The 23249-nt window shown below is 44.1% G+C and overlaps 1 protein-coding gene across 13 annotated transcripts in view; it reads right to left on the reverse strand.

The window, feature by feature from the left end:
• The window catches only part of SOX5 (SRY-box transcription factor 5), a 608636-nt gene that overhangs the window by 319863 nt on the left and 265524 nt on the right, over positions 1-23249 (reverse strand). For 12 of the 13 annotated variants that reach the window (XM_071417998.1, XM_071418001.1, XM_071417994.1 and 9 more), the window contains one exon: positions 2104-2263. The exons of the other annotated variant lie outside the window; for it this stretch is intronic. The gene's annotated coding sequence lies outside the window, so the exon portion shown is untranslated. The remainder of the gene's footprint in view (positions 1-2103; positions 2264-23249) is intronic. 13 annotated transcript variants of the gene reach the window in all.

Below are 23249 nucleotides of genomic sequence, written 5' to 3' on the forward strand. Positions count from 1 at the left end.
TATACCTTTGAACCAGTTGCAAACAGCAAGAAAAACTACACAAACCATGGGTTCGCTCAGAAATCCACGCATCCAACTGCAGTTTAATGCTCTCCAACTCCATTCCTCCTTCCCTTGCCCCTGCCCCCCAGGGGAGGTGGGAGGAATGGTTTAAATCAATAACCAAAGGCTTCAGTTTTACAAACCCTTGAGCCATTAGAGTCCTTGGTGCACCAGCCCCAGCCTCCCCCACCCTGCACACAAGTAACACATATAGAAAAGAAATGCTGGCAGCCTGGCATTAACAATGTTCGTTCAGTGCTCTTTACTTAAAGGAAAAAACAATTAAGTGAAACCTTGAAGTAATCTCATTCTGCCTATTTAGCCTCTTCATCCCTCAATGTGTGGTTAGTAAGTGTTGCAATCAGGGGCTAAGGCCTGCTATCATTCGGCCTTAATTAAAAAAGACACAAGCAGTGGAGCTGTGAATTAGAAATGTAACAACGCACTACCCCTGATTAATTCGAGGCTCATGTTGGATTAATAACTCCAAACAAAGAACAAAAGGAAATTGTTATGCGAATTGCAGTCCTCCCAGGCCAGACAAAGGTCAAATCACAGGATTTCAATTTCATCCGGAGTCGCTTAATCAACTCCCTCGGAAGGAAGACCATATGCAGCCCTGAAAGCTCCCCATTGTAGTCCTGTTGTCACTGGACCTGAGAGACAGCACACAGATAATCCCAGCTATTCCCCATCTTTTCTCCTCCTTGTCTGTTCCTGTTCTTTTTTTTTTTTTTTTTTTTAATTTTCCTTTTTTTTTCTTTTTCCCCCCATTATGACAAAAGCCATTCATTAGGGCTAATGATTAAGGAATAATCTGAAGCCAGGACAGGACAATATCTGTGGGAAAGTGGCTTTTGTGGCTGCTGCCCCATGGCAGCATCCTGGCTCTCAGTCCCCATGCAGCTGCAGGGGTAGATCCTCATTTTGGGTGGGGGGGTGTCTTCTGTGGCAGCAGCAGCAGCCACAAAGTGCTCTGGTTCATTCCACACCACAGAGTCACTTACCCCCAAACTTGGGGTGTAAAACAGGGTGTTTGGGACACCCTCAGTGCACTGCCTACATCTTCATGCAGAGGTCTTTTGGGGATGTTAGCTGAGGAAGAAGTGTATTACCAGTCTGAAACCCCAATTCTGACCAAAACTAATCCACAAAGAATAAAATCCCATAATTTCTTGCTCTTGACACCCCCAGTGAAATGATGATGGAGGAGAACAGCCCTCAGTCTTCATGATCTTGGATATAGTTAGCAGGAGCAGGGCATGTGCCCCTGTTCCCATGGAACATGACTTCTCATAACTCACATGGCAGAGCTTTTTATATGGACAAGTTATTCTGTACAGAGAAAAAAGGAAAGTTTGGGTCTACTTAGGAATCTGGCACCTCATGCCAAGAGCAAGCATATAGAAATGAAAAAAACAGCAAGGAGGAAGCTTCGGGGGGTCCATCCCCACCCTCAGTGCCTTCTGGAAGGGCTCAGCCCATCAGCCCAGGAACAGCAGCTTGCCAAAGAGCTGCCAGCAGCTGGCCCAGCCTGCATGGGCAGGTACCCCGCTCAGCTAGATCCCTATTGTTTGTACACATCTCAAAAGGCAGCCTGGAATGTCTCAGGGTTTAGTTCATTGAGGTTTTGTTGTATATTCTGTAACAAGAACACAGTTTGGGACCAAATTTACTGTCCCCAGGAATTGGCTCCAGCAAGAGGCCAAGAGCCAACAACACTCCCCACCTTGACCTAGACCTCTTGCTTAACTCTAACAAACCTCTCCTGATTTACATGGACATGAGATACAAAGGCTCAAGCAACAGTTCTCTTCTAATCTTAAATTCTGGTTCAGATACCATTCTGTGTATGAGCTCCTTGGGGTAGGATTGCTGACACATGCACCAGGACTCTGAGCTGACCTTACCAAGAGACACCCAAAGCCCAGTGAAACCCCACAAAACCTGGCACTAGCACCTAGCACTGCAGTTTCCAAACCTGTAGGCTCTGCAGAGCAGGAGTTATGGCTGGGATATTACAACACCTTGGGAAATGCAGAATCTGTGGAGATCTCTTACCTGTGCTGGGTGCTGGAATAAACCTGCAGGTCGCTGGGTGAACTCAAAAGCAGATCCTGTTCTGACTCTCAGCTTGGGATCATCTCCACTCAGTTCTGTCACAAGCTGCACTTGGTCCTCTTGTCAAGGGGCTGCTCACACAATTGTGCCTCTGAATTAGCTGTTGGAGGGGAAAAAGTGGTTTGTGAATTGCCCTTTCCTACTCAGAAATATTCCAGTTTTAAATATTAACCCAATACATGACTATTCAACTTCTCTGATGCTTTCCTTTCAAGTATCCATACTCTCTTGCTTTACATATTGATTTCTTAGCATGCAACCAAAAATTAAGATGAAATACCTACTGTGCCATGGAAAAAGAGAGTCATATACTCAGAAACCCTTTTGCCTGTGTTATACCAAGCTATTAAATCCAAATTACACGGAATGCAAATTCTGTTAGAAATGAATCTTTCAAACATTCCACCAGCTCCAAAATGTATTCAAAAAATATAAGTTTTGAAATCTGTTACTATTAGAAGCTCAGCAACAAATTGACTTCCATGCACTACCAGCTATTTTAGCTACTTGCACTCTTCAGCACAAAAGTAAAATGCAAGTTTTAAGTATGCTGCTCCAAAAGTTTAGCCCATGTATTCATCTGTCAAAGAAGGAAATGAGTGCCCATATCCCAGTAAGAGCAGTAGGATGACAAGATTTCACTTCCCATTCATGTTGAAAGCCAGTTTAGCTTGCAGCCTTTGGTCTAAAGGGAGAAAGACTGGTCACACATTTCTCATGTATTCTGATTACTAAAGAGCAAATCAGTTTCTTCTCAAGAGTGAAAGAATGACAGAACCATTTAGGTTGGAAAAGACCTCTGAGATCATCAAGTCCAACCTTTGATCACCACTTTGTCAATTCGACCATGGCATTAAGTGCCACATGCAGTCATTTCTTGAATACCTCCAGGGACCTTGACTCTGCCAGCTCCTTGGGCTTTTGGGCAGCCCATTCCAATGTTTAAGAACCCTTTCTGTCAAGACATTCCTCCTGATGTCCAACCTGGACCTCCCTTGGTGCAGCCTAAAGCCATGTCCTCTTGTCCTGGCAGAAGGAGCTGACCCCACCTGCTGTACCTTCCCAGCAGGGAGTTTAAAGAGAGACAAAGTCCCTCTGAGCCTCCTTTTCTCCAGGATAAACAACCCCAGCTCCCCCAGCAGCTCCTCACAGGCCTTGCACTCTGGATAGCCCACACTCAGGAGTTGTTCAGGCTCTCACTTGACAGTGCTGGTCCCCAGGTCTGTGAGATGACATTTACTCCTCTCAACACAGGACATGCACCTCTCACTTACCGGCCAATTGTGTGCAAATAAACAAAATAAATTAAAAAAAAATGAAATGTGTGCAAATGAAAGCTGATGTGCTAAAAAATAGCTCAGCACAGTGATGAAATACATCCACTGCTGCTGTAATGCTACAAAATCAAACCAACCAACCAAACAAACAAAACCCCAAAAAAACCACTAACCCCCCCCCGAAAATAAAACAAAAAAAATCCAACCAAAACCATAAAAAACCCCAACAACAACAACAACAACAACAACAACAACAACAACAACAACAAAACAAAAAAAAAAAAAACAAAAAAAAAAAAAAACACCAAAACAAAAAAAAACCACCTCAGGATAATTTATAATTTTCTTCTGCTTTCTACGGACAGAGTCAGAGGCATCAGTTCTCTCCCAGTCCAAACATCAGCACAGGCCAGGTATGCAAAGGTTCCTACAGCCCACATCAAATGATAACCTACAAACCTGCTGAGGATGAGGAGGAAAATAATTTATTTAAGTGGCTGCAGACCCAACCAGCCCCACTATTAAGTTTGGTACACGTATGCTGAGTCTTGAAATCAAACTTGGCCCATCTTCATAGCTCCTGCAAACACTGTGGCCAAAAACAGCTTCCAAGGAGCTGAACTGGATGGGACAGGCAGGGCCTAAAACAACAGGCTTCCCTAAATTCCTGTGCAATCCCCCAAAACTGACCATGCTTGGAGCCCATCCCACTCTCCTTGCTCCTCTCAGCTATCTCTGAAGCCTTATGGATTTTTATAAATCCCAAAGCATCCACAACATTGGGCATTGAAAGGTGCCCTCAGCTTGACTTGCTCTTTTCTTTGTGGCAATAATCTCAGAGCTGTGCACCTGTATCTTTAAGCAAATAAACCAACACATTTCCCTGATTTTACTTGACATTTTTTCTTATCCTTTCCCTTTACGTAGGAGCTGCCTCTTTCTCTTCCTTTCCACTCAAACAAGGCACCAGTGAGAAACATTCCTCCTCTGTAGCTCTTACCAAGTGTGAAAGAGCTTTCACATATCTTTACCTCACTGACCCTTCATCTCTTTTCAAATCACAGATAAGAAACAACATTTTCTTATCTTGCTAAGAACTGGGAACACTTTCCACTTCCATTACAGTGTTTGCCATCCCTATTAAACATTCTAAGAGCCTGCATGAAAAAAAAAAATTATGCATAAATATGGTAGTTCTCTGACAGATTCCAAGCAACCAGTTTTTGAGTGGATAGCACTCCAAACTGTACTGCAAGCAAGCAGCTGTGTCAAAAGATTAAATGTTATGGGATGTGCAGAGAAAACCAGTTATGTCAAGCCCATTTGTCTCTCCCAAAGAAAACCAAGCCAACCAACCAAAGATAATGTGGGTTCTTCTATCCACCTTACCAAAATGCCACTTCCACTGGAAAGATAAAATCACAGCACAGCAAATTAGGTTTTACACCTGGATAATTTTTCCCAAGAAGTCCAGCACCTTTGTTTAAGCTCAACTTAAAGGACTGCACACCATTTCTAAGTGTTGCTGGGTAGCTGCTGCTCTCCCTCTTAAAAGGTGCCTGCTCCTCAGTACTTGGCATTAAGCAGGGCAAGACATAATTTCCTTGAAAGATACAGCTTTCATTCCAAGATGTAAAAATATTTCATGAAACACTTTTTTTTTTCTTTTCATTTTTGGCCAGCTTTAATGGTAATTATGGGGATTGCCAATTATTGTTATAAATCTAGAAACACTGCAGTAACTTTCTTGTAAAAGAATTTATAATACACTTTAACAAAGTTATCAGGAATCTTATCTAATTCTTCCTTGCTATGATGAGATATTGCATAAAGGAGCAAGACTAAGAGTCTATTCATGTTGCATAAGCCTGGAAAGAGGTTCCAGAAGCTTAAAAGAACTGGATCCCATAAATAATTTCACCTTTGCCTTTTTTTTTTTTTAATTTCCTTGTGAAATCTGTCTCCTTTGCTTTGATGCCTTTGATTGAAAGGCATTGTGTAAATGACTCACGTTTGCACAGCTCTGAAACAGGAACACCAACAAAAGCCAAAACATACAATTTGGTGTCTTTGCCTGCTGACTAAACACTTTTCCTTGGATCTCCCTTTGCTTGGAGGGTAAATTGTTAGTTTCAAAGCTGAATGACTGCTTCAGTGAGTTGGGTAGCAGACTATTGGTACAGTGTGATAATTAAGGGATCTTAGTTCTTAAACAATGCTGATAAAACAGAAATCCCTCTCCCTTTTTTCTGGATTACCTTTAGAACTGAAATCAGAGCACGTAAAATGAATAATAATTTGCACCTTCTGTGAATGATAAAAGATTGAATCAAATTTTAACTAGAGTCTATTTGTAAATCCCTCAGGATGACATAATTACTATTCAACACATACCTTAATTAGCTGTACACATCTATTTCATAGTATTTAACAGGTTTAAACAGCTTCTATTGTCTGCTGAATGGATGTTCCATTCTTATCAAAATGGAAACTATTCTGAATTTCCTCAACTGGAGGAAATTTGCTCACAGAAGTTAAGAAATGATCTGGAAATTCCTGTTCCTATACTCAAATAGTTTTTGGTTGGGTTGGTTTGTTTGTTTGTTTTTAACTTTTAAAGTTGCTTCAAATTCACCAATGGTACAAATAATGTCATTGCACTGATGTAAATTATTGTTGCTGCTGCTTCTTTCCTTTTGATGAAAAAAGGTCATAGTTGCATTGTCTGGTGAAAAGAAAAATCTATTCAAACTTTTGCATAGAATTTGGAACTAATAACAGGCTAGGCAAGGACATGATTTCTTCTCCTGGTTTGGATTACAGAGTGGCCTCACCTCTAGAAAGCACTGCTGCTTTCACTGCTCCATCATGGATCAGAAACTGGCTGAAATGATGTTTCTAAGCCATGCCTTCAGGTGAGACTGGGGAATTACCATTTGAGCCCTTGGTGCCCATGCTGTGCACAGCAGGTACCTGCCCAACTGCAGAGGCTGCTCCTAAAACCAGTGGGATCTGCAGGACAACGAGCTTTGCTCACACATGCAGCTGCCCTGAGCTGAGGCTTGGTGCTGACCCCAAGCACAACCTTCCCTAAAATCCCAGATTCCCAAAGGGTGGAAAAGACCCCAAAGGTCACTGGGTCCAACCAGTATCCCAACACTGCCACATCCACCCTTCTTTTCAACATCTCCAGGGATGCTCCAGCAAATGAGAGTGACACTGATGGTGCACAGACGCATTTGGACATGGTATGATTTCATATTTTGTCAAACTGCCCCAAGTGAGATCAAAATGTTTGCTGAAATACTCATTTTATATCTGTGCCACTTGCCTTCTGCTCTCCCAGAAGTGTAATGCTGCAGACAGCTGACCCTTCAGACAACTCACTGCAGAGCCAAGTCCAAAGGAAGATAACCCAGGGAAACGATGGAGGCTGAGCTGGGGGAGAGGGAAAGCAGGACTGGAAATGCTTTGCTCTCCCAGACACCTTTCTTTACTGGTTTTACTGGGGTCAGAGAGAAGCCAAGACTCCACAGTCACAGTAAGGCAGCACTGCCAGGACCCAAGAGCCCAGGGATGGGGAAAGACCAAGCACACTGCTCTGGCAGAGGAGAAAATAAACAACTTGAGGAGAAGGTCTGGAAGATATTGTAGCTGCTACGCCTCCCAACTACCCAAAAGTCACAGACCAGACTTAAAGTCCTAAGATTTGCCATAAACAATAATGCTTAGAAACATACAAACAAACAACCCCCCTAAACTAATGCCTCCCAAGGCATTTGAGATCCTTTTATCTTTCTCTTACTTCTCTACATTGCCCTCCCTTGTCATATTTTCAAGTTTTTCACCACAATTCCTTGTAGCAAAAATGTAGTTTTTTAGTAAGTGGAGGTAGAGATTCCTTCACATTCATGTTATCTCATAACAGGGCTCTGCAAGACTTGTTACATATTGTAAACTTCATGATAAAATGGCAGACATTGTGTTGGGAAGCTAATCTGTTTTGTCCCTGAAACAGAGCGAAGTCAAACAAAATAAAAACAAACTTATTCAGTTGGGAATGCTTCTTCCTTCACAGTCATGTTTCTTCTTCTGTGTGTGATGAAACTAAATGCCCAATCATTAAAAATTAAAAAGATATAAATCACTCAAATGTATCAATCTGATTCCTTATCTTTCTCAGCAGATTTGGGGATGGAGAAGGAAGAACAAAAGGAGGGGTGTGGTATACATGCCAAGGTCTTTTATACTTTACTAGCCCCTCTTTTTGAACCTGAGTTTCCACCCTGCCTTGCTGAGGCGGTCACTTGCTTGGTACTGGAAAAGTGGCAAATCACAGGGGGGAAAAGGGTGCAATATGCACTCATTGGTTAGTGCTGGATACTCTCTAATTACACAGAGTATTGCTGATAAAAATAATTATATTGATTATTATCATAATATATTACTATATAATTAAGATAATACTATAATTAGTATATATTAATATATTAATATGCTTATATAAGTAAGATATATTAATATAATCTTAAATAAGATTAATTAATTATATATATTAAAATAGATAAAATTAATTCTAAATAAGACTACTACTACTACTACTACTACTACTTATTATTATTATTATTATTATCATCATCCTATTGTAAAGAGAAGTAGTTCAAGCTCAGCCAGCTACAGAGGAAAAAACTACAGGAGGCCCAAGAAGGATTTCCAATTCTCTTCCACTTAAATGACATCATCTGTGAGGAAACATGCATTTTAATGGAGCACTCTATAGAAGAACTTTGGGAGAGTGAAAAAAGCCTGACAGTAGATCCAGGCAGAAAAACCATGAGATTTTGAGCATCATAAAAAGGATGGTGGTACCAGCTCACATGGACCACCCAGTGTGTTCCATCCCCAGCTGAATCCTACTGTCCTACAATACTGATACTCTATTATTTACTATTTGCATTATATATTATTTGCATTGCAGTATCCCCAGCAAGGCCTCCAGGAAGCCCCACAGGAGTATTTTCATGTTTGGTTGATTAGTTTTGCATCTGCATAAAAATATTTGCCTCGTTGCCTGAAACCTCGACTTCAGCATGGAAATGCACGAGAAGCAGGAAATAAATCTGATCTTTCTGCTTTCCAGCTCCAAGCTGATCAATGCTTAAAATAATTTACTTATAATAATTAAAGATGAAGTTAGTAATACAAAGAATGTCTTAAAATTGCATTCAGTGTGTCAGATTTCTGGAAGCTCTTCTGAGTTCTGCTGGAGCTCCAAGTAACTGCAAACCTGTTGAGCAGTGAGCACAGGCATCTGAGCCAAAAACTCACTTACTACTCCAAATCCCCCTTCCAAATCTTAATTACTGTATCTGTGGAATACCTGACTATGAAAATCACCTGTGATGATGCCTGTTGTGCATGGCTGTGGTTTCACCACGAAGGCAGGAACATTTACATGTGAAACTCATTCTGTGGGCAACACTTGAAAAAATAAATATATGTATATGCATCTCCAGAAGAAAGCAAACTTGACAGAAACATCAAGTTTGCAGTGTTGTGTTTTCTAAACACACAATATTGTAGGCAGACACATTGTCCCTACACAATACACTTTGGCACAATCACAGTTCATTCTTGTGTAAATAATTGGGGATAGCATTAGAAAAATTGCAAATATGGCACTCAATTTTATTAAGAAAACAACTGATGCAATAGCAACTATTGCAAAAATGGGATGGTAAATAGGCTGGGGGTTTTACCAAATTTCTCCTTGGGCCTTTCTGATAGTTAATAAAGATATTTTATTGAAGCCATACAGTCAGGCGGAAGGAGGCTCTACATCCCACAGCAGGAAAGGACTAAGTCAGCTAATTTGGCTTTATTAATTCATTTGAGGGAATCCAAAAGATGAAATTCTGAATTTTGATTATTGTGCACCTGGAATAAGATCAGTGGATGCAGAAATCTGTCAAACATGGAAGAAAGAATGGAATAGAACAAATTTTACCACCCATTTTTTCAGTGTTCTTGAGCTAATGAGCATTGCTTTTTTTCTCAACAAATTAAAAACACCCACAAGCCATGCAGTGGGAAAACATGAATGGCATATTTGGGATCTGCCAAGTAGAATATAGCTGGAAAAAAATTTGGTCCTAAGTCCCAAAGTATAGCAGATCTGTGCCCTGATTAGCTTACATTCATCCAAACCTCCTTCTGTGCCCTGTGCTTAGATTAGGTTGTGCACACAACCTATTTTCTATTTATGCAACATCTGCTCTGCTTTGAGATTGTGAGCAAGAACATTTCCAGGCTCCAAAGCAGGATGAGATTACAGACTGGCAAACTGAGCTGGATAAAACAAGGCCAGAGCCACAAAGATTTAGGTTCAACTCAGATTATTTAAGATTCCAAAAATGTCTCTATTTCACATTAACATAAGTGGTTTCCCATATTTATACCTCCTTCCAGTTTTGAGAAGGAAGAGAAACAGAGTGCTTAATTAGTAGAAGTTCATCTAGTGCTGTTCTTTCACATGACCAGAGTGACAAATCTTGTGGCCATCATGTGTAGTGCCATAATTAAACCTTCAGCCCTGATTATTCAGACCTTGGAGAGTCATCTAAGCCCTGTCATCCAGACACAGTGATGTCCTCCTACCACTGGGATGGAGAGGGGAGTACAGGAGGAGAGGAGGCCTCCAGGCACAGATCTTTCTCCCTTGATGCCAGCATGAAAAATGTTCATCTTGTGGGAGCACTGAGGGACTGTGAGAGGGGAAGAGTGCTGCTGAAGCAGGGGGAGATGGCAGGATAACACAGGTACACAGGGTCCCCCTGCAGATGAGCAGCTCAAATAAGAAGAAGAGTGCTTCTTTTCCTAAAAAGCAACCACCAAAACTTTTCTCAAAATCTGCAGTAAAATTAACAGGAGTTCCTGTGAAAGCCACCTCTGTGAGCATTGAGGGACTGTGAGAGGGGAAGAAGATGCAGTGCTGCTGAAGCAGAGGGAGATGGCAGGGAACACAGGGTCCCCTGCAGATGACCAGCTCAAAATAAGAAGAATGAAGCTTTTTTTTCCTAAGCAGCAACCACCAAAATTTCTGTTAAAATCTGCAGTAAAATTAGCAGTGGTTCCTGTGAAAGCCATCTCTGTGAGCAGTGAGGCCAGGATTTGGTCTGCAGCAGCAACAGCCACCATGCATGGAAGGTCTGCTGAATTTGTTTTAATTAAACAGAAGGTTAAACATCTGACCAACCTCAGGGTGACTACCAGGACCACAGAGCTGCTCCTGCCTTCCTGCTGGACTGGGCTTTCCTGCCTGCATCCCACACTCCCTGGCAAGGCACAGGTGAGCAGAGATGCTGCTGGGCTGTGAGGTTTGCCAGCCCCACTGATGCTCCCAGAAATCCCCATCCCAGCTCAAATTCCCAGGCTGGTCAGAAAGATACTGCTTCCCCAGTTTGGGTGTCCGAGTGCTTTCAGCTGAGTTCGGTGGAATAATGGGTCACTGACAGCCCTTGAATAAATAAATAAATAAATAAATAAATAAATCCCTCTTTACTTGGCCGTGATTGAGGGCTTCTTCCTCCCTTGGAGGAGGCTGCAGCACAAGGAATGCCATTCAGCTGGGAGGAACTGGCTGCATCAAAAGCCAGCCAGGATTTCTCCCTCTCCCCATTCTTCCCCTCCCCAGCACAATGGACCCGAAAACAAAAGGCAGATTATTAGGTTTAAGTGTGTAGCCCATTCTCCACGTAGCCTTTCCTCCCTCCTCCCAGCCCTTCCTCAGCACATCTGGTAACCATGTGTGGCAAGTGCTAATGAAGACTTTCCTGAGTGAGCCACAATTAGTTCCGACTGCTGCACGCCTCTCTCGGCTGTGCTGAGGATAAATACCAAAACAAAACAAATATCTTCCCCTCACTGTTCCTGAAACCTCCTCTGCCCCTGGGATTCCCCTTCCTCATTTGCTGCCGAAATGAGAACAAAAAAAAAAAAAATAGTGTAAGCAAATACTTTGAGGTGGTCTTCTGCCTGATTTCTTTTCTCTTTTTAAATCAGCATTTTATTCATTTTGATTGAACACGACAGGCAAGCAACAGTGCTTCTATGATCCTGTCTACAATGGAGAATTGTTAAACAGATGTCCATTTTTTTCCCTCCTAGTCTGGCAGTATTATACACATAGCAGTTTTATCTGCTTGAGCAGATCAAATTTGTGTGTGTGAGTGTGTGTGTTGCCATTTGGAGTGATTAGAGTAAGCTGCACAGAGGCAAGATGCATTGTGCACAATTAAGCCCATCTCCAGAGCGCACATTTCTGTTTACTTTTGGTCTCCTCTCCTTTCCCCAATCAAGCTGCTAATAGAGCTGTTTCAAGTTTCAACAAGACCACATTCACTGCTGGTCTCCACATGAAACAGGCTGTCAAACCTCTAAGCACCACCCCCCCTGTCCTTTCCATTTCTCTCTGAAACTGCCACAGCCCTCACCTCCAAAATTCCCAGTGATTCCCCCCGTGGGCACCCAGTGCCATGTGAAATTTCACACTGGGACACTTTACATGCTCTTTGCCATTTCTCTCAGCTGTGTCACGCCACAGGGCTGCCACTGACCAGCCCCTGGCTGAAAGTATGTTCCCACCAAACAAGCAATCTGGATAATTGCAGTGCAAGTGATGGTATCTGCATACATCATATTTCAATTACACCTTATTCACTCAAAAAATGGCTATGACCCTCCCACGCCTTGGGAATGGCACTGTATGTTGGAATGCAAAAAACCCCAAGTTCTAAAAGCAGAACAAAAGCAAAACTGATGCTTAAAAAGGAGTTATTCTCCTAAAATACACATGTTTCTACTTGCCAAATGATTTCTCAGAGAAGATGATAGGCTGGGGTAATGCAGGGAGGGGGGAACAAAAGGGGTTTTAATCATGGTTGGGATTAAGGAGTTGTGTAACAATTGCTCTCCTTCCAGGCACATCTACTGTACAGGCTCACTGGAAATGATCAGCATTACAAGAAACAAAGTGCACCGTGACACATTTCACATACAGACAGCTGCATATACATTAACACTTGATTCATCCAAAGACACTGGTTATCTTCCTCCCTCTGATAACCAGGAAATAGCACTTGTGCACACAGGACTGACAGCCAAAGCCAGGCTTCTCCCCTGCCCCAATTAAAGGACATAAAACCCACTGTGGGGGAAAGAAAAAACAAAAAAAAAGCACAAGACTCTTTATAATTTGAGGGCCTCTTTCAGGACAAAAAATACCGCTTCAACTCTTGCTTTTCTCTGCACCAAGCAGGGAGTAGAGCAAAGCTGTGGTACTCCCAGCAATATTTTTCCATAAACCATAAGTTTTACACTTCGAAAAAAGGCTAATTTTATTGGTAATGAATACCAGCAATAACTTAATGAGTCACTGCAGCACACACTTTAAGGAGGAGCCGGTGCTAATGCGTGAATAATTATTGACACAATTAAGTGCCCAACACTGGGCCTGTTAAACTGCTTCTGGCACGTGAGGGCTCCCTAATGGCTCCATGGCATCCTACAATGACCCTAAAAGGTTTCAAAGTGCAGAGAGCTCCCTTTTGCTACTGCAAGGGATCCTTGGATCTCCAACCCATTCCCCGCCAGATAATGCTGAATTGGCAAGGATTTACATCCTGTGGGGTGTTCTGCCTGCTGCCAGGCTGAATAATTGCCTATTTACCCATTTTGTAAACAGCAAGCTCAGCCTTTGACCTGCCTTGGGAGAGACTGTCTGGTCCACAGCCCTGCTGGGCCTTCCTCCTTCCTGACAGTCCCCCTGTGAGCCAGGCTGCTGCTGCAAACCTGGCTGCTCCCTTCCCACTGATGGCTCCAAAGCAACGAGGTGCCAGCTGCACACCAGCCACAGGATCCTCAGAGTGTGTGTGTGGGGGGATTAATCTCCAACCCACCTACAAAAGCTTTGCTGAAAGTGGAAAAGAGCATTGGGCTCAAGGAGTGGAACAGCTCCAAGCTGCTTGGGCTGCCCCACCATACCATGGGTGCATGGGGATGGGGATGTCCCACCATCCCAGGACACTCAGGCCACCCCAGCTGCATTGCACACTCTCTGCTCCCTCTTTCCCACGTGTGCCAATGTGCAGATGTCCCAGATCTCCAGCCCTGCTGTGCATACCACTCTTATCTGCAGCAACTGCAGCAGAATCCTGGAGATATCTGCAGGTTTCCAGCAGAGTTATGTGTGAGGCAACACTGCCAGCAAGAGAGCCATAAAAAGTCACCTCTGGCCAGTAAGTGCTGGCCGTGTTTCACAAGAAGGGCACTGGTGTCTGTGAGTGGGACAGCCTGCCAGGACGCCTCATCAGTGAGCAACACTGCACTCACACAAAAACTGGCCCTTTCCTCTGAGCTCCTGAACTCCCCCTGACCTTCCCCGAGCTATTCCTGCATGCACGGAGGTCCAGAAGGTAGATGGACAAGCAGACAGACAGGAGGAAATATTTTATCTCACAACTGCACAGCCTGAGCGCTGCACCCACAGATTGTCACTCACTGAGGGGTGCCCCGGCCAGGTTGATTAAATGGCTTTGCATTTTCTCATCTGCACAATGCAAACACAGATGCTGCCACCTTTGTAGGGTGCTGTATATCCATCTTGAAAACATGCACTGTACTGGACACAACCAAAAAGAACAGGGAAACAGGGCTGACCCCAAAAATGCATGTCCTGAATTAGGAGCTACAAACACACTCTAGTACTTCTCACACAAGAGAAGGCTTGCAAGGGAAAAAACTAAGCAGCTTCATTAATTCCCTTTTATTAGATAATGGTAGATGATAAACCCCAGTCCTTGCTCCTGCCAGGGCACCACCAGCTCACTGAGACCCAGAGAAAGTCCACCAGTTGCCTGTGTCCCACATGATGCCAGATTCCCACAGACCTTCCACAAGCCAAGGCCTTTTCTGGAACACCAGGAGTGAGCTGCAGAGAACACTGGCATCATGCATTATGAACTGAGGTGCTGTTACTTTCAGCTGCCTGATTTCTGAGTAGGGAGGGACAGAATTTTTCCCCATATCTGCCCCCCAACAGGGCACAGGAGCTGCAGGGAGGGCAGTGAGAGTTTCACCTGCAGCTGTACCATGCCAGCTCAGTGGTACCACACTTATAAATGGCTCTTCAGCCCTTGCCCTGACTTGCAGCAGAAGGCAGCTATTCCAAAAACAGCAGTCCTGCAGAGCCAGGCAGGGTCTGTGCTGCTGCACTGGAGCAGGAATTCACTGTGAATTCAGGAATTCACTGCTGAACACCCAGTGCTGCCCACACCCAGCCCCAGGAAACCCCCAGGCTGCCCTTTCTGCTCTGCAACCAACCAAATGTGCAACAAGATATTGCCACATCCCATGTGTGTATTGACACAACTGGGACTTCAACCCCCATTCTGCTTTGTGTTTTTCAAGTGGTTTTGTTTGCCTTGAGATAAAGCACACACGTTGTGGGCTGATACAGGGGCCAGCCATGCTGGGGAACGGAGTCAGTGCATGCTCTGGGCACTGGGTCACCTCAGGACAGGACCTCTCCTGAAGTGCTGACCTGTGGCAGGAGCTAGAGAGCCCTGGGACACCTGCAGAACCAGTCCCCTTTAGAAAAAGAGAAAAAATGATGAATTTTTCATGACTCTCATCACAAAACGTATGTTTTGAAGTCAGCTGGTGTGAAAACTGCAGGGAAAAGGAATCAAACTTTAGGCTGCTGGTCATAGGTTTTTATAACATGGAGAAGAAAAAAACAGACATTGTGTTTGCATTCTATTTCTGGGCCTTTTAAGCTGTAACAGCATGAGTGGTATTTGCATCAGGAGTTACCATATATCATTGCAAGCAACATATGCATAGATGGAAAAAAGATGACGGCAGCAGCAGGTTCAGTGAAATCTCAGGATCTCTCTGTGATAGGGACCTGCTAAAGGTTTGGTTTTATTTAGCAGAGCTTAAAATGTCATTGGCATATGTGTTTCTCAATTAACACCAATTTAATACACTCCAGAAGTGTTCTATTCTGAGAGCAGGCTTCAGAGTTTACAAAGGATCTAACCTGACATTTTAGCACAGGATATCCAGACCCATTTACAATCAGGAAGGCACACTATGAAGGCTGGAGGTTTTTTTTTCCCTTCCACATTGTGTAACGATGCCTCTAATGATAAATACAAAAGTCAGAAGATCCTAGCAAACAGTGCTGTACTATGGAAATTGTGAGTCCCTCCATCCTCTGTGAGTCACTCATATCCCCCACTTGAAATGGTGCCTTGCAGAAAATGCAGAGTTTCAGCAACTGCAAGGTTGATTTTCCTTCCTTGTGCCTTAACCCTGCTGTACATTTTCCTCAACTGATAAACTGCCAACTCACCAACAGAATAAGTGACAAATATATTGAAAAGCCACAAAAGCAGACCCCAAACTCAATGAGAAGTGGTCAACAATCCTGAAAACCCTGGGCCTTATGACAAAAACTTGAGGAGGGAAGGATTCACTGATGATGACTTCCTAAATGATAAATACAGATGTCCAAGAGAATCCCAGAAACCAACCACTGAAAGGTTGAAGGATTATTTTTTTAAACAAAAGGATGAATTAAGAATAGGCAAGTATCATTTCATATGACCTTTACACAGACTATATGAATGTCTACAGTCTATTTAAAAAGAGCACCTGGCATTATTAATATTGATTTTGGAATATACAATTTATTAGATGCAATGGGCCAAATTCATCTCTGATGAAACCAGTAACTTCAGAGAAGCTGCATGAGACAGCAATGCCTCTTTTCAGATCCAGTTAACTGTTTATTCTGAAATCAGCGACAACAGAAACACTGGGGGGGGGAAAACAGTCAGAAAACATTGGGAGAAAAAGGTTAAAATCAAGCATTTTAAGGTTAGGAAACACCAGTTTTCAACTTGCCCATTAATTCTGTCCTGTTGTGTGTCCATAGTCTACACTGAAGAGGGAAAACCAGCCCAGGTTTTTGCAGTTCAAAAGTGTATCACAGGGCACTCACACAAGAGGGCAGGAGTGTGATGGAGGGACAACCTGAATTTGGTCTTAATTAACAATGTTTGGCTTTGCAACTTCCATGAACTTTCTTCCTTTTCTAAAGGGGGTGAAACAAAATAATACAAAAGCTAAATATATTACATCCAGCAGCTGAAGCTTCCCAACACACACCTCCCTGGCAAGGTTTAGCACAAATATCTGCTCTCTGAGCTTCAGGGTGTGGGCTGGAATCTGCAGAAAACAAGGTACAGGCTGCTCTCCAGCCAGGAGAGCTCACCAGTCCTTCCCATTTCCCAGCTGCACTGCAGGGGAAACTCCAGCTGCTGCCAGAGTGGGGAGGGAGGACAGAGGAACTGGAGCACAGGGAGGAGACTGGAGAGGAGGAGCTCCCCACCCTGCTCCAGCTGCTCTGGCAGCTCCATGGATGGTGGAGGATGGAGGATGGATGATGGAGAATGGATGATTGATGGATGATGGGTGGATGGAATGGAGGATGGAATGGATGATGGAGGATGGAAAATGGATGACTGATGGATGATGGATGATGTCCAGCTCAGGAGCTCCTGTGCTGCAGGAGTGGAGCTGCTCTGGGTCCCAGCTGAGCTCAGCTCCTCTGACACCCCTGCCTGCTGCTCCCACTCCGAGTCCCTGCCTACAAAATGACCATCAAAGTCAAACAAAGGCTTTCACAGGCTTGTGTCATCACCAGGTTTGGACAGAGCCTCAGGGCACGACAACATTCTGCTGCTGAAGCCTGGAATTCCATGGCATCACAGAGTTCTACTACTAAAACTTGGGATTTTTTTCAATAGCAAATTTTAAAGCAAGCCCAAAGCAGAGCAAACATTAAACTTTCTTGGTCCAACAGGATCATTTAAAGTTAACTGAAGCAATCTAGAGGCATCAGACTTCTACTGTCTCCTGCAATAAATAATTTGGAATAATCCTTCCCTGTAACAACATTCTCACCTACACACTGTCTAGAGCATGTGTGTTTGTATATACCCACATATATATAAACACATCCTTGAATACAAACAGTTGGAAAGGCTTCATCCTGAGCACGACTTGCCAGCAAATCTGGAGAATTCTGATATATGATGAGTTAAAATATTAACAGATGTGCACATTCAAAGTGAGAATTTAATCCTGAATCTGATCAGGAATACATGTTGAACTCTGAAATTCAATAACACCATCATCCAAGATGTTCTATGTGAAATCATGGGAAATCTTGGGTTTCAGATCCTTCAATTCCTGGTTCCAGTGCAAGCCTGGAGCTGCTTGTGCAGTTTTGGTCCTCTAAAAATGTAATTCAAAGGACAGGACTCCCTGCCCAGGCACGCAGGGGGTGTCACATCCCTCCCTCAGGGACCTGACTGCTCATGGAGCCAAGGGAAGCTCCCAGTGGGGCTGCCCTGAAGCCCCTGGGATGATCCTGCCTGTCTCTGCTGATTACACAGATGGCTTTAGCTCCTAATTTGGGTACCTGATTTAGAGGAGGCTCCATGGTGTGACAATTTTATCCTCAAACCTTACTGCTAATCACTACAAGCTAACTCCATCCCAAACGAGTGGGGTCTGAGCTAAATTCAGGTTTTTGCTAAAAATGAGCCCAAGATGATGATGCAGACCCAGATGCCCTCAAGCTCTAAGAACCAAAGAACTTCTAGGTGGAAGTTTCTCTGACCTATGCTATAGCTTTGCCTAGAAATCTGGATTATTTAGAGCTTTATAAGCAATAAAAATCCTGTCCAAAAGTTTCTTATTTATTTCATTGCAATTATATGGTAATTTTTACATACCTTTTTTCCAGCCTTCAGTTATCACTACTGAAGCATTTTTATGCTGTACTTCATAAGCAGCAGAGAACTTAGAGAAGTACAGATACCTCACCTGGGATTTGCATTTCATTCCCCAATAAAGTGTTACCTCCCTTCCTTTTCCTCTCCAGCTTATAACACACAGCAGTGGGAAATGAGCAGACAAAGTCCTGTTAGAGCTGAGAAGAAAATCCTGCCTCTAGGATGGAACCAGAATCACAGAATCATTTAGACTGGAAAGACCTCTGAGATATCTGCTCCAGTTTTGGACAGGTGATCACCTTGTCAGCTAAACCAGAGCACTGAGTGCCACATCCAGTCACTCCCTGAACACCTGAGGGATGGAGACTCCACCAGCTCCCTGGGCAGCCTGTATCAGAGCTTAACACCCCTTTTGTGAAGAGTTTATCCTGATGCCCAACCTGAACCTCCCCTGGCACAGCCTGAGGCCATTTCCCCTTGTCCTGTCCCTGTTCCCTGGATCAGAGCCCGGCCCCTCCTGTCTGTCCCTCCTGCCAGGGGCTGTGCAGAGCCACAGGGTCCCTCTGAGCCTCCTTTTCCCCAGTTAAACCCCCCCCAGCTCCCTCAGCTGCTCCTCACAGGACTGTGCAGCAGCCCCTTCCCCAGCTGTTTCCTTCCCTGGACACACTCTAGCCACCCAAGGTCTCCCTTGTGCTGAGGGGCCCAGAGCTGGACAAGGACTCAAGGTCTGCCCTGACCAGTGCTCTGTACGAAGGGACAATCACTGCCCTGGACCTGCTGACCATTATTTTTGATACAGGTATCACATTCAGCCAGGCAGAGGGCATGCCTGTGTGCAACCTGTCCATGTGTGCTGGAGGTACAGCATCTGAAAGGGTTAAGAGAGAGAGGAGAGCTCTCAGAAGTACCTGGGAACAAGGATACCTGCAGGGTGTGCTCAGTGGCTTTGAAGATGCCTTGTTCTAACCCTGCTTTTGAAGATAAGCTGTTCTAAGCCTGGTGGGGTGTGCTGCTGTCTGATATCCTGCTGGACAGCTCTGTGGCTGCAGTCCTGGCAGACCAGCTCAGCTTCCTCTCAGGATGCCCATTTTGGCCAGGATCAATCCCTGGGCTGTGCTGAGCACCATCCCTCCCCAGGCTGCCCAGGTGAGGGCACAGCTGCACCCAGGTGTGCTGGGAGCTCCACCCTGCACACAGAGCACAGACACTCAGCCACCACCCAGCCTCTGCTGCCTTTATTCCTAAGGCACGCCTGCTCCAAACTGCCCCTTCCTTTTCCTTCCTTTTGCATCTTTTCATGCTGCCTCCTGGGAAGTTTATATTATTATTATTAGTAGTAGTAGTAGTAGTAGTAGTAGTAATAATTTAATGATTATTATTATTAATCAGCTGACAACCTGATTTTAAATCAGGAGACAATATGCTCTCCTCAGGACAATATCCAACTCTCCTCCCAGTCTTCTCTCCACCTCTTTGACATCTGTCTCCTGAAAATGGACAAATTCCCATGGAATGCCTCACAAATCTCCCCCCTCAGTACCAAATTCATCCAAATTTGTTTCATGACACAAAGTGCTGCCTCTTCAGTACGTTTTCAAGACCCATTTCAAACTCTCAGCACATAAAGCTGAGGTGCTCAAATATTATCTTTGTCCATAATAACACTGCCTGCTCTTTGCTTCCTGCCTCTTCATCCCAAAGGACTTTTTTTTTTTTTTTTTGCACATTCTAAAGTAACTGCATCTTCTTAATGGCCTCCTGTGAAGAACTTTATACAAAGCTTTTCAGCACTTAAATAAATCATATCCCCAGTGGTTCCCTGACCACCATTTTACAAACCCTTCCTATGAAGGAGGAAAAACAATCTAATTAGTTAATCTTTGCACAGTACTTTGAAGAAGAAAGTGCTGTCTCTGTTTGAACATTCTCACACCACCTGGTGTGCTGCTTTTGGTTCAGCCTTCAGAACAGACCAGGATGCAACAGCAGCCCCCAAGGAGCCACCCCAAAGAGCCACCCTCAATTTCTGCCTCGTTGGGATGTTCCTCAGGTGGAACCACTCCCCACACACACACATCAATATCCAGAAAGGAAATAAAATGCCCTTCCAACCCTAACTGTGCAGTTTGCCTGGCTACTACAGGCCCTTTGCTGTAGATAAACACGTGCTCAAAACTCTCCCTGGTTTGAGGATCTGGGGACTGATGATGAACCCTTTAGCCAGGCACTCATTAATATTATCAATATTAATTCCCTCACCAGCTCTGCTGGGTGAGTGTCTGGCTGTTGGGATAAGGGTGTCACAGCACAGGTTCTGGGATTTTCATGGCTCTGCAAACCAGCAAGAGTTACTAAAACACAACAAAAGTAGAGACAACCTCTAATCAGTGGGTGTCCTGTGGCCTGGAGGAGAGTTTGGTGAAGAAAGGGTGAGAATTAGGGGTGAGAATCTTCTTGGTGAAGAATTAGAGAGACAGATCAGCTCTCCTAATTTAGAGCGCAAGCTGTCAATGCAATAAATTGATTAATTAAGGGACAATTAATGCACAGTAGCAGGAAATCCAGGCCCTGCTGGTGCAGCACACAGCCTGGGTTTGAGAGCTGGCTGGACCCCACATCATGGGGTTTTTATTGCTCAGGAGCTGGTGCTATTTCTCTTTCCCCCAGCACCCTGGCTCTTTGTTTTCTGTCTCTAAGTGAGGGTTGTGGTTGTTCTAACCCATATGTGTCTGGTTTTGAGCAGTGTGGTTTGCCCCCTCTGTCTCTCATCATTGCTTTTGGCCCAGATTCTTGACAGGAAATGCAAGATTTATTTTGTCTGGCCTGAACTGCATTGTTCCTTCCTGACTACTGGTGTTACTTCACTGGAAATAACACAAAATAACATGGCTTTGTGCTTATTGCTTGGGCAGGGTCAGAGCCTGAGGGGTACAGGCACACTTAGGAGCAATGTGAGAGGAGGGAATGAGGCTTCAGGGCAAGAAAAAAGACTAAAAGGCAGAGGGAGAAACAGGTAAGAAATTAAGACATGATTTAAAAACTTCTGGTTTGGAGGAGATCCCCTTCAAGCTGAACTGCTGCTACAGAATAACCCTTGGATATAGATTCTCACCAAGCTACTAATGCGAACATTATCATAAGGAAGCAGGATATTGCCAGGCAATTTTTGCCACAAATTTAAGGAGAAGTTACCAAAATTGTTACCAAAATACAAAAGTTACCAAAGTTACCAAAATACAAGTAATTTTAAAGGTGTTGCTGAAGATTTCCAGCCTTTGGTAGCTCGGCAGATCAAGCAGCACAGGAACATGGAATGAATCTGGTTCAGAGCAGAGCTGAATGCAAACAAACATACAAATGCTGAAAACCAAACATCAGTCCTTCAATGAATTATACTCGAGTTCTCTTGTGCTTGTAGAAGGATTTGTAAGTCTTTGCCTGGCATCATTAAGTACATTCATAGTAAATGAACTTGTAAAAGGAGCTGTGCCAGGCATTGCTGGGCTGCTGAAACTGTGCCACTCAAATTTAAACCAGGAGCAGAACAGCCTTGGTACAAACCAGTCGGTTTTATTATGGACAAAAATAATATTTGAGCACCTCAGCCAAAAGTTGCCAAACTCTTTTCTGAGTTTAGCCTTCATCAAAGGGCTAAAAAACTTCATCAAAGGGCTAAAAAACCTCATTTCTCCTATTTACCTGTTCTGAAATGAATCCAAAGCAACAAGCAAAGCTGGTTCTCAGCCAGCAGAGACACACACCTTGCCAGCCCCCCAGCCTGCAGTGCATTTACTGTGATGGGAATGCAGCTCCAGCCTGCCCACACTCTTGCTGCTATCCCTGAAATTGGGCTCAAGGAAGTTGTCCACAACTTCAGATAAGCACAAGGGAATGGGCACCTTTGCCCAGAACGCATCCAAACACTAGAATAAGTACCTTTTTCACACTAAATCCTTCATCTTAGGCTGCTCTCAAATTTTGTTTTGTAGAATCCTTTTGACAAGGTCATCCCCACAGCATTTATACCCCAATGGTTCAGGAGGAACCCAAATGCTGAAAGCCTGCAGTCACAAATCACTGCTAACCAGCAAGTCTACAGAGGTTCAGATGTCCCTGGGTAACTCTGCAAGTTCTGATGCTTTTGTGGCTTTTGTCTGATACCAGTCAAAACAAATAGTCCAGGATGGGGCCAGGAGCCTGGCAGAAGGGAAGGATGGCTTTGCAAACAACCTGAACAGCACTGAAAGCCAAAATGCAGCCCAGGCCCACTGATGGCAGCCTTTTGCTACCTCAAACACTAAATCCCATCACTGCATCAGTGCCACATCCCTGCACCAGGCATGGGCAGCACTGTGTGCACACAAAGCCAGTGCTCTGCCCTGGGATGCTTTGACCTGCACAGGTGAGATATATCAGATGTATCCTCAATATCCCAGAATTCTGCTGCTCAAGTATCACATCACATCCCCACACATGGCCAGCCAGGTTCTCCCTGAAGGGAAATGGTGTTCTGCACCAGCTGGAGGGGTGTCTCAGGAGATGGGTCTTGCTCCTTATTCCAGAAACACAAGGACTGTGTGCTCACTGATTCAAATAACTCATTTTCTTGGTCACAGCTAGATAAGGGTCTAAAAATTGTGGTACATGAAGAGTGTGGGCTCCAAACAGGGAGGAGCAGGGCTTCCCTTTCCTACAGGAGGTTGTTACAGTGGCTCAGCTGAGCGCTGTGTGACAAGTGACAAGAGCAGAGGTTGTCCTTTGCCATCTGGGGGGCAATCCCAGCAGAGGGATTGCTTTAGTGCAGCACAACACCAGCAGCAATCTGCATGCTGAAGTTTCTACCTTTTATGCCATTATCCCAAATTGCTTATCCTCATCAGACTGGGAGTGTCTCAGTGTACCAGTTTAAAAAACACATGGTCAAGCTTTATGGTCCAGCTCT

Source organism: Agelaius tricolor, unplaced genomic scaffold (genome assembly GCF_023055355.1).
Source record: "Agelaius tricolor isolate 1412-34295 unplaced genomic scaffold, bAgeTri1.0.p SCAF_72, whole genome shotgun sequence".
NCBI lineage: Eukaryota > Metazoa > Chordata > Aves > Passeriformes > Icteridae > Agelaius > Agelaius tricolor.